The sequence below is a fragment of the Procambarus clarkii genome, chromosome 27, assembly GCF_040958095.1.
Source record: "Procambarus clarkii isolate CNS0578487 chromosome 27, FALCON_Pclarkii_2.0, whole genome shotgun sequence".
NCBI classification, from domain to species: domain Eukaryota; kingdom Metazoa; phylum Arthropoda; class Malacostraca; order Decapoda; family Cambaridae; genus Procambarus; species Procambarus clarkii.
This window is the reverse complement of record NC_091176.1, coordinates 45,600,539-45,609,449: the sequence shown is the minus strand read 5'-3', so window position 1 is coordinate 45,609,449 and position 8,911 is coordinate 45,600,539. Positions and strand designations below refer to the sequence as shown.

At 39.7% G+C, this 8,911-nt stretch overlaps 1 non-coding gene across 1 annotated transcript; it reads right to left on the bottom strand.

Moving 5' to 3' along the window:
• Positions 1-976: 976 nt before the first annotated feature.
• Positions 977-1,095, bottom strand: LOC123748586 (5S ribosomal RNA). Its single transcript, XR_006771784.2, has one exon. It is a non-coding gene; the product is annotated as a 5S ribosomal RNA (ribosomal RNA).
• Positions 1,096-8,911: the final 7,816 nt, after the last annotated feature.

Genomic DNA, 8,911 nt, shown 5'->3' with positions numbered 1-8,911 from the left:
GGAAGCAATGGTGGTGGTGGTGGTGGTGGTGGTGCATTTAAAACTAAACCAAAAATCACCAGTTCTGGACGCGTCAAATATCATATCCGCTTAATGTGTCTACAACCTAATTACTTAAAACTACACTATTTAATTCATTCATATCATGTGCATATTGGTCATTATGCTCATACAACTGACATCAAAATTTATTTTCATCATTAGAATCATACATTTCATCAAGTAATACAGATACAAAGAGATTTTCTTTCTGAGAAGACCGTTAGTATTGGCTGGCAGGCAGGCAGGCAGGCAGGCATTTGAGGGTTATTATTTCGCCTGTTGATTGGGGGGAGGGTTGATGTGTTAGGGGGTTTTCGGTTAGATGTGGTGGTGGTGATTGGTGGTGAGTGGTGGTGGTGGTGGTGGTGGTAGTAGGTGGGAGTTGGGGGGGGGGGGGGGGGGTTGGGGAGGGAAGGGGAGGGGAATGATGGTCTGTGGATTCCTTCTCCGTACCCTTTACATATAAGCAAAAATATGCCTTCTTGTGGGTATAGAAACATTAACACAAATTATATCAGTAACTGATATTGTAGCCTTTTAAACAGAAAAGATTTGTACATACAAATACTTTTTAATTATCATTTATTTGTGGAAATGGCATTTACGTCATTAAATTGATACCTCAGCATCAAGCTAGTGTCCTGCAGCAGTGGTCCAGTGGTAAAGTGTATATAAGTGATGCGTATTCTTGGAGTTGCGAGTTCAAACCCGGATTAAGCTATATATATATACAACATGTTTTGTTTTGGTTGTTTGTTTTTGTATAAAGCCTCACACAATATCTATATTAAGCGAGTTTGTTTTAAACATGACATACATATTAATTCATTTTACCAGGCCTTATTCCACACAACTCCGTGAATTTCCCGTGGAGCCAGCCAGCCATTCAAACAAAAACAAACGAAACAAAACAAAACAAAACAAAAAACATTATTGCCAACAGCATTTGGTGTTCCCTGGCGGTCACCCATCCAAGTACTAACCAAACACAACGTTGCTTAACTTCGCTGATCGGACGAGAAGCGGTGTTCTCAACGTGGTATGGCGGTTGGCATGAGACTGCCTACACATTGTGGCTAATAACCAACTCTTTTTAGTCATCACGGCAGGATACGGACCTGCTTGTGGTGTCTTAATGGTAATTGTATCCTAACATATTTTTGTCTCCTTGGCATGGATATTTAACATCGTTTATTCAGTCTTGGGTTTATGTTCTTTCGCCATTTACAGACATTTTACATCTACCTACTTCCTCAGCCTGCCCTGCCAATTTCTAATGAATTTGTGGATTTTCTTTTGTAATACAAACATGTGTGTGCTCATCTGCTCTTCAGTTTTTATGATATTTGTCTCATCTGTCCTGCTTTATGATACTTTTACAAAGAACATGAACAAATGCTTCTATTTTAGAGAAGATATGGGATCCAGGTTTCGGAGCCGTAAAACCAACCGTCGTGATTGGTGGACGAGTTGCCAGGTTGCAGCTTCTGTACCGTGCCGGCACATAAATAGGTTCGGCTCAAGCGGCGGCAGCATCATTCCCCCGTGACTGTCTGAGCGTCTCTCATCACCTTGGTTGGTTCATCATCATCATGGTAGAAGCAAAGCCTACCAAGAAGGCTGCGGCTGCTGCTGCTGCTGCTCCTGTGGTGGCCACCACCAGGAAACCTCGCGTCCAGGTTGCTCACCCGAAAACTAGTCAAATGGTTCTAGCCGCGGTCGCAGCACTCAAAGACCGTAAGGGCTCGTCTCTACAAGCAATCAAGAAGTACGTTGTTGCCAACAACAAAGTCGAGGCTGCCAAGATCGCCATTTACATCCGAAGATTTCTCAAGAAAGCAGTGGCTGACGGCATTCTTGTTCAGACCAAGGGAAGTGGAGCTAGTGGATCATTCAAGCTGGCCGTAGCAGAGAAGAGGGCCGTTCTAACTCCCAAGAAAGCCACCACAACCAAGAAACCATCTACAGCAGCAAAGAAGGCCGTGGTAACTCCCAAGAAAGCCGCCACAAGCAACAAACCACCTACAGCCTTGAAAAAGAAGCAGCAGCAGCTTGTTGTTGGGAACAAAATGCCCAAAATAAAGAGAGCTTCAAAATCTCCCAAACCACCCAAGGCAAAGAAAGCTGTCAAGAAAACAACAAAGGCAAAATAAACGACGACATGCAAGCAGCATGAATACACATGACAATAAACATCCAGGCCTCCCCCCTCAGTGGAGGGGCCTCATATGATTCCAAAAAGAGTTTAGTTTTGTAGACAAATAAATCATTACTTTTGGGGTAGATTTACTCTGTATATTATATATATATATATATATATATATATATATATATATATATATATATATATATATATATATATATATATATATATATATATATATATATATATGTCGTACCTAGTAGCCAGAACTCACTTCTCAGCCTACTATTCAAGGCCCGATTTGCCTAATAAGCCAAGTTTTCCTGAATTAATATATTTACTATATTTTTTTTCTTATGAAATGATAAAGTAACTATTTTCTCTATGTATGAGGTAAATTTTTTTTTATTGGAGTTAAAATTAACGTAGATATATGACCGAACCTAACCAACCCTACCTAACCTAACCTAACCTATATTTATAGGTAAGGTTAGGTTAGGTAGCCAAAAAAAGCTAGGTTAGGTTAGGTTAGGTAGGTTAGGTAGACGAAAAAACATTAATTCATGAAAACTTGGCTTATTAGGCAAATCGGGCCTTGAATAGTAGGCTGAGAAGTGCGTTCTGGCTATTAGGTACGACATATATATATATATATATATATATATATATATATATATATATATATATATATATATATATATATATATATATATATATATATATATGTCGTACCTAGTAGCCAGAACTCACTTCTCAGCCTACTATTCAAGGCCCGATTTGCCTAATAAGCCAAGTTTTCCTGAATTAATATATTTACTATAATTTTTTTCTTATGAAATGATAAAGCAACCCTTTTCTCTATGTATGAGGTCAATTTTTTTTTATTGGAGTTAAAATTAACGTAGATATATGACCGAACCTAACCAACCCTACCTAACCTAACCTAACCTATATTTATAGGTAAGGTTAGGTTAGGTAGCCAAAAAAAGCTAGGTTAGGTTAGGTTCGGTAGGTTAGGTAGACGAAAAAACATTAATTCATGAAAACTTGGCTTATTAGGCAAATCGGGCCTTGAATAGTAGGCTGAGAAGTGCGTTCTGGCTATTAGGTACGACATATATATATATATATATATATATATATATATATATATATATATATATATATATATATATATATATATATGTCGTACCTAGTAGCCAGAACGCACTTCTCTGCCGACTATGCAAGGCCCGATTTGCCTAATAAGCCAAGTTTTCCTGAATTAATATATTTTCTCTAATTTTTTCTTATGAGATGATAAAGCTACTCATTTCATTATGTATGAGGTCAAATTTTTTTTATTGGAGGTAAAATAAACGTAGATATATGACCGAACCTAACCAACCCTACCTAACCTGTCCTAACCTATCTTTATAGGTTAGGTTCGGTTAGGTAGCCGAAAAAGTTAGGTTAGGTAGTCGAAAAAACATTATTTCATGAAAACTTGGCTTACTAGGCAAATCGGGCCTTGCATAGTAGGCTGAGAAGTGCGTTCTGGCTACTAGGTACGACATATATATATATATATATATATATATATATATATATATATATATATATATATATATATATATATATATATATATATATATATATATATATATATATATATATATATATATATATATATATATATATATATATATATATATATATATATATATATACACACATGGGTGAGGTGATATGGTACCAAAGTTTTGGGTAAGGTGATTGACATTTACACAAGATAAAACACGAACCAATGGGAATAAAAACATAAGAATGGAAGTAACTGCAGAAGGCCTATTGGCCCATAACACAAGCACTTCCTCTTGATGCTTCTATATTGGTTCGGAGTCTTGAAGCTATAATATTATATATATATATATATATATATATATATATATATATATATATATATATATATATATATATATATATATATATATATATATATATACATATATATATATATATATATATATATATATATATATATATATATATATATATATATATATATATAAATATACACACACAAAACTAAATAGTCTTGTTAGACAAATTGCCCCTATTAGAGGCAAGTTGACTAACAAGCCGAATGACTGCAATTGTTTTGAATTTGAGTTAAATCTAACATAGAAATGTAATCAAACCTAACCTAACCTATGCTAACCCAAGCCAAGCTAAGCTAACCTAACCTAACCTAAGCTAACCCAAGCTAAGCTAACCTAACCTAACCTAACCTAAGCTAACCTAACCTAACCCAGCAATTCATGATCTTAATATAATACTGTTAATTGGATAAACCAATTTGGAAAGAAATGTTCGAAAATAACAAAATTAACTGTGCTTGTTAGGAAAATTGGGCCTTGCATACTTGTCCCAATAGTGTGGTTCTCGCTTTTAGGTACGACATAAACGTATACCTAAGTTGAGAGAGAAAAAGATTCTCACTCAAACATGCATATCGATTGCCAGTCCTGAATTCTGGGTAGATATTCGTGTCCTCCCTTTTCATTTACCATCATTTGGATACTATCAAAACAGCTCCGAGAAGGATAAAATTAATAAAACGGGTAGCTCACTCATGTAAAAAGGAAGAGTTGGGAAAGATCTCTCTCTCTCTCTCCCCCTCACCCCCCCCCCCCCCACCAATGATCCTGCTCTGCTAGTATATAACGTAACAAACCTTCCCCCCCCCTCCCTCCCCAATCAGAGTCCCTTTAAGCATGCGAGGATAAAAAATAGATTTCATAAGACCCAATGTGCTAGCTGATATCAAAACAATTTATGTTATCGTCTATTAAGCCCTTCAGTAAAAAAGTATAGGGACCTAATTAGGTCCCGTTTTGAGGTGGTGGTGGGTGGAATCGATGGATTAGCCAAGCTCTTATCCGCCGAATCCGTAGAGGGTACGACCCTGGCGCTTCAGAGCGTACACCACGTCCATGGCAGTGACGGTCTTCCTCTTGGCGTGTTCCGTGTAGGTTACAGCATCACGGATGACGTTCTCGAGGAACACCTTCAGGACGCCACGGGTCTCTTCGTAGACGAGACCCGAAATACGCTTGACGCCGCCACGACGAGCTAAGCGACGAATAGCGGGCTTGGTGATGCCCTGGATGTTGTCACGTAGCACCTTACGATGACGCTTGGCGCCACCCTTTCCGAGTCCCTTGCCTCCCTTGCCGCGTCCAGTCATGGTGTTGTAGTTGTGTGAATCGAATTGACGACGAATGCCAGAACAGAACAGAATAATACAGGAGAAGATGCCCATAGGGGCGAGCTTGGAAGTGGGGACAGAAGAAGATAAGGGGGGGTGAGAGGAAGAAGATTTGTAAGAGAAAAAGTGCCAGGGCTAAACCCAGCTGCGTGTCGTTAGGTTGCGGCTTTCGAGGCAGGGACTCAGTCGGGTGTTTTCAGTGACAACATCGGGACATCACAAACTCACAACATCACAGTGATTGGCTCAAGAGCGTCAGGGCTGAACTTTTTTACGGATTGTTTGTGCTGGTTGTTGAGAGCTGAATATGTAATGATAGTGGATGCTGGGTGTTGAGAGCTAAAGTTTAACGAAATACAGAGTTAGGAAGAGGATCATGGATGGTAGAGAAGAGGTCATGATTGTTTCGTGGTAGTCTGAGAGTGTGTAGGAGAAAATCAATGTGTTGTTCATGATGAGTGAGTAGTCTATCGATTTGTTTGTCTGATAGAGTTTTCCAGTAGGTATTTAGGGCAGGAATGTTAGTACTTTCATGGAGACTTTGATTGGTATTTAACTCTTGCCATCGGGTGTTGAGTACCCATCTTAGTGCTCTGTTCTGTATTCTTTGAAGTTTTATTTTGTTAGTGCGTGCAGATAGAGAAAGAGCTAGTGGAGCGTATGTTAGGAGAGGTCTAATGAGTGCTTTGTAAAGGTGCATTTTTGTGTCAGGTTTTGCAAATCTAAGTCTGTATAGTTTCTTCATGGCTTGAAGAGCTATTGCATGTTTCTGTGTTATGTGTGTGTGAAAGAGTAGTTGTCGATCAAATGTGAGTCCCAGGACTGTGGAGGAGGGAGATACAGAGATGTAAGTAGGATTTTGAGTGTATGAATAGAGTTTGAGAGGAATTGGGCGAATAGTTCTTTTACAGAAAAAGTAGGTGATTTTAGATTTGCTGGAGTTGGTTTTTATACGCCATTTGTACTCCCACTCAGTGACAACATCAAGTTCTGTTTGTGCTCTGTTTGTTAGTGTATCAATGGTGTTGCTGGTGACAAGGTGAGAGACATCATCAGCATAACATATGGTTAATGAAGTGTGATGAACAGGGTCAGGAATGTCGTTTATGTATAGGATGTAGAGTGTTGGGGCAAGAACAGAACCTTGGGGAACACCGGCGTGTAAGTTGAAGTAGTCAGAGTGTTGTTGGAGGAACTTAATTCGCATTGTCCTATTGTCTAAGTAGTTCGAAAGAAGTTTGGTGGTGATGAGAGGAAGATTAAAGTTGTTGCATAGTTTGAATTTTAAGCCGTCATGCCAAACAGTGTCAAAGGCCTTCTCAACGTCCTTAGTGATGAGTGCAGTCTTAAGTCTTTGGTGCTGATTGATACTGAGGTAGTTAGTCATGATGTTTAAGGCGTCGTGAGTGGACCGGTGAGGCCGAAATCCAAACTGTTTGTTAGTGAGTAAGTCATTGTGTTCAAGGTGCGTTCTAAGTCTCTGGTTGATCAGCCTTTCAAAGACTTTGCCAAGTGTCTCTAGAAGGCTGATGGGTCTATAGTTCTTTGGGTCAGTGTGGGGTTTCCCAGGTTTTGGAATAAGAACGGCTGTGGCAGACTTAAAGTTGAGTGGAAAGTAACCAGAGGCAAGGGAGGCGTTGAATAGGTTAGTGATAGCAGTAATGATAGAAGCAGGGAGTTGTCTAAGAAGGATATGTCCAATGCCAGACGCACCAGGGGCTCTACGACGAGTGCCCATGAGAGCTGTCTTGACATCAGCTAGAGTTAGGGGAGTCTGTAGTTCAGTGTTTGAATTGAGATTTTCAAGGTGAATGAGGTCGTCTGGTGTAGTTGCTTGTCTATTTTGGTGTATCCAGTCTTCGACTATTTCAATGTTGGGGCGTGCAAATGGTTCAGGAGGATGTGGGTGAAAGATTTGTTCCCAGTGGTGTTTAAAAATGTTGAGAACTGCTTCAGGATCAGTGATTTTGTTGTTATTATTTAGAAGGTATTTAAACGGTGTGTGAGTTGATCCTTGTAATCGTTTGATTCGTTTCCAGAATTCTTGAGGTGTCAGTTTTCTGTATTGTTCTGCTTGTTCTATAAGGTGTTTCCAATGTTTTGTGTGGTCTTCATCTAGGCTGTTAAGGATATGGTTTTTTAATGCTGTTAGGTCCCATAGTATTTGTCCATGACGATGTATGTTTTGTAAGAATCTAGTGTGATAGCAAGCTAAGAGGCGTTTGGAGCGAATGGAGGGGGTGAAAGTGAAATGTGGTTTGTGTGCTGTTTTAGGGATGGAGATGTTTGCTGCATGAATGATGGTGTCTTGTATGTTGCGTGCTTGTGTGTCGATGTCAGTGTGATGTTTGTCATTGTATTCATAAGTGAGATCAGTGTCATCAATGTGTTGTTTGAACATGTCCCAGTTTGCCCTATGGTATGAGAATTGAGGAGTGCTGGGGATGAGAATAGGATTTGTGGAGACTGTGAGAATTAAGGGAATATGATCAGAGCCCGTAATGGGCCCTGGTGAAATGAAGTGTTGCAAGTTGCTGCCGTGTCTGTTGGTGAATATGAGATCAGGCCGGCCAGAACCTGTATGTGTGAAACAAGTGGGGAAATCAGGGCCAAGAAAGAATAGATGTTTTTGGGTGTATATTTGGTGAAGCTGTCTGCCATGCTGATTTGTGGTATTGTGGTGGAATGTAGGGTGTTGTGCATTGAGGTCTGCAAGCAGAAAAACAGGCAAGTGAGAGTTGTTGAAGAGAGTTATGAAATCTTGCATGGGAATGTCGGTGTTAGGACGGGTGTAGGTTGTGCAGACGATGAGAGACCCCATTTGTGTATGAACTTTAATGGCTAGGAAATGTTTGTGAAGCCAATGAGTGTGTAAGAGTTCGTGTTTGTATGAAGAACGGATGAGTATTGCAACTCCTTCATGTGCTTCATCTGGTGACTGGTAAGAGGAGTAGCCATAATGTTTGATTTTTTATGAGTTCGTAATGTATGTGCTATTTAATAATAGCACATCAGGTCTCTCGATCTCAATAAAATCTGACACCATGTGTCTAATGTTGAAATATGCCCGCACATTAAACTGTATGATCTTTATGAATTTTTAGGTTTTGATGGGGTGCTGGTGGGGTTTTGTGCATGTACAAGAGCATGAGGGTTGCGTGATTCAATGAGTTGGGCAGTTATTGAGGAGGGTGCATCTTGGAGGATGGTGGTAGGAATTGTAGGATATTTACAGCGGGAGGTGGGAGTAAGACAACGGGTTGTTGAACGGGCTCGGGACGAGACAAGATGAGTTACAGAAGAAATGACTGAAGTTGTTGGGGGATGGAGGGAGACAGAAGGCTTGTTGACAGGGACCGGGTGAGAGGTATCAGAGGTTGTAGTGTTAGTAGTCAGATTGGAAGTTGAGAGGACAATGTTGGGAGAAGAGGTTGAAAGTGCCTTTGACATGGATGCTTCAGTTTGGGATAGTCCAG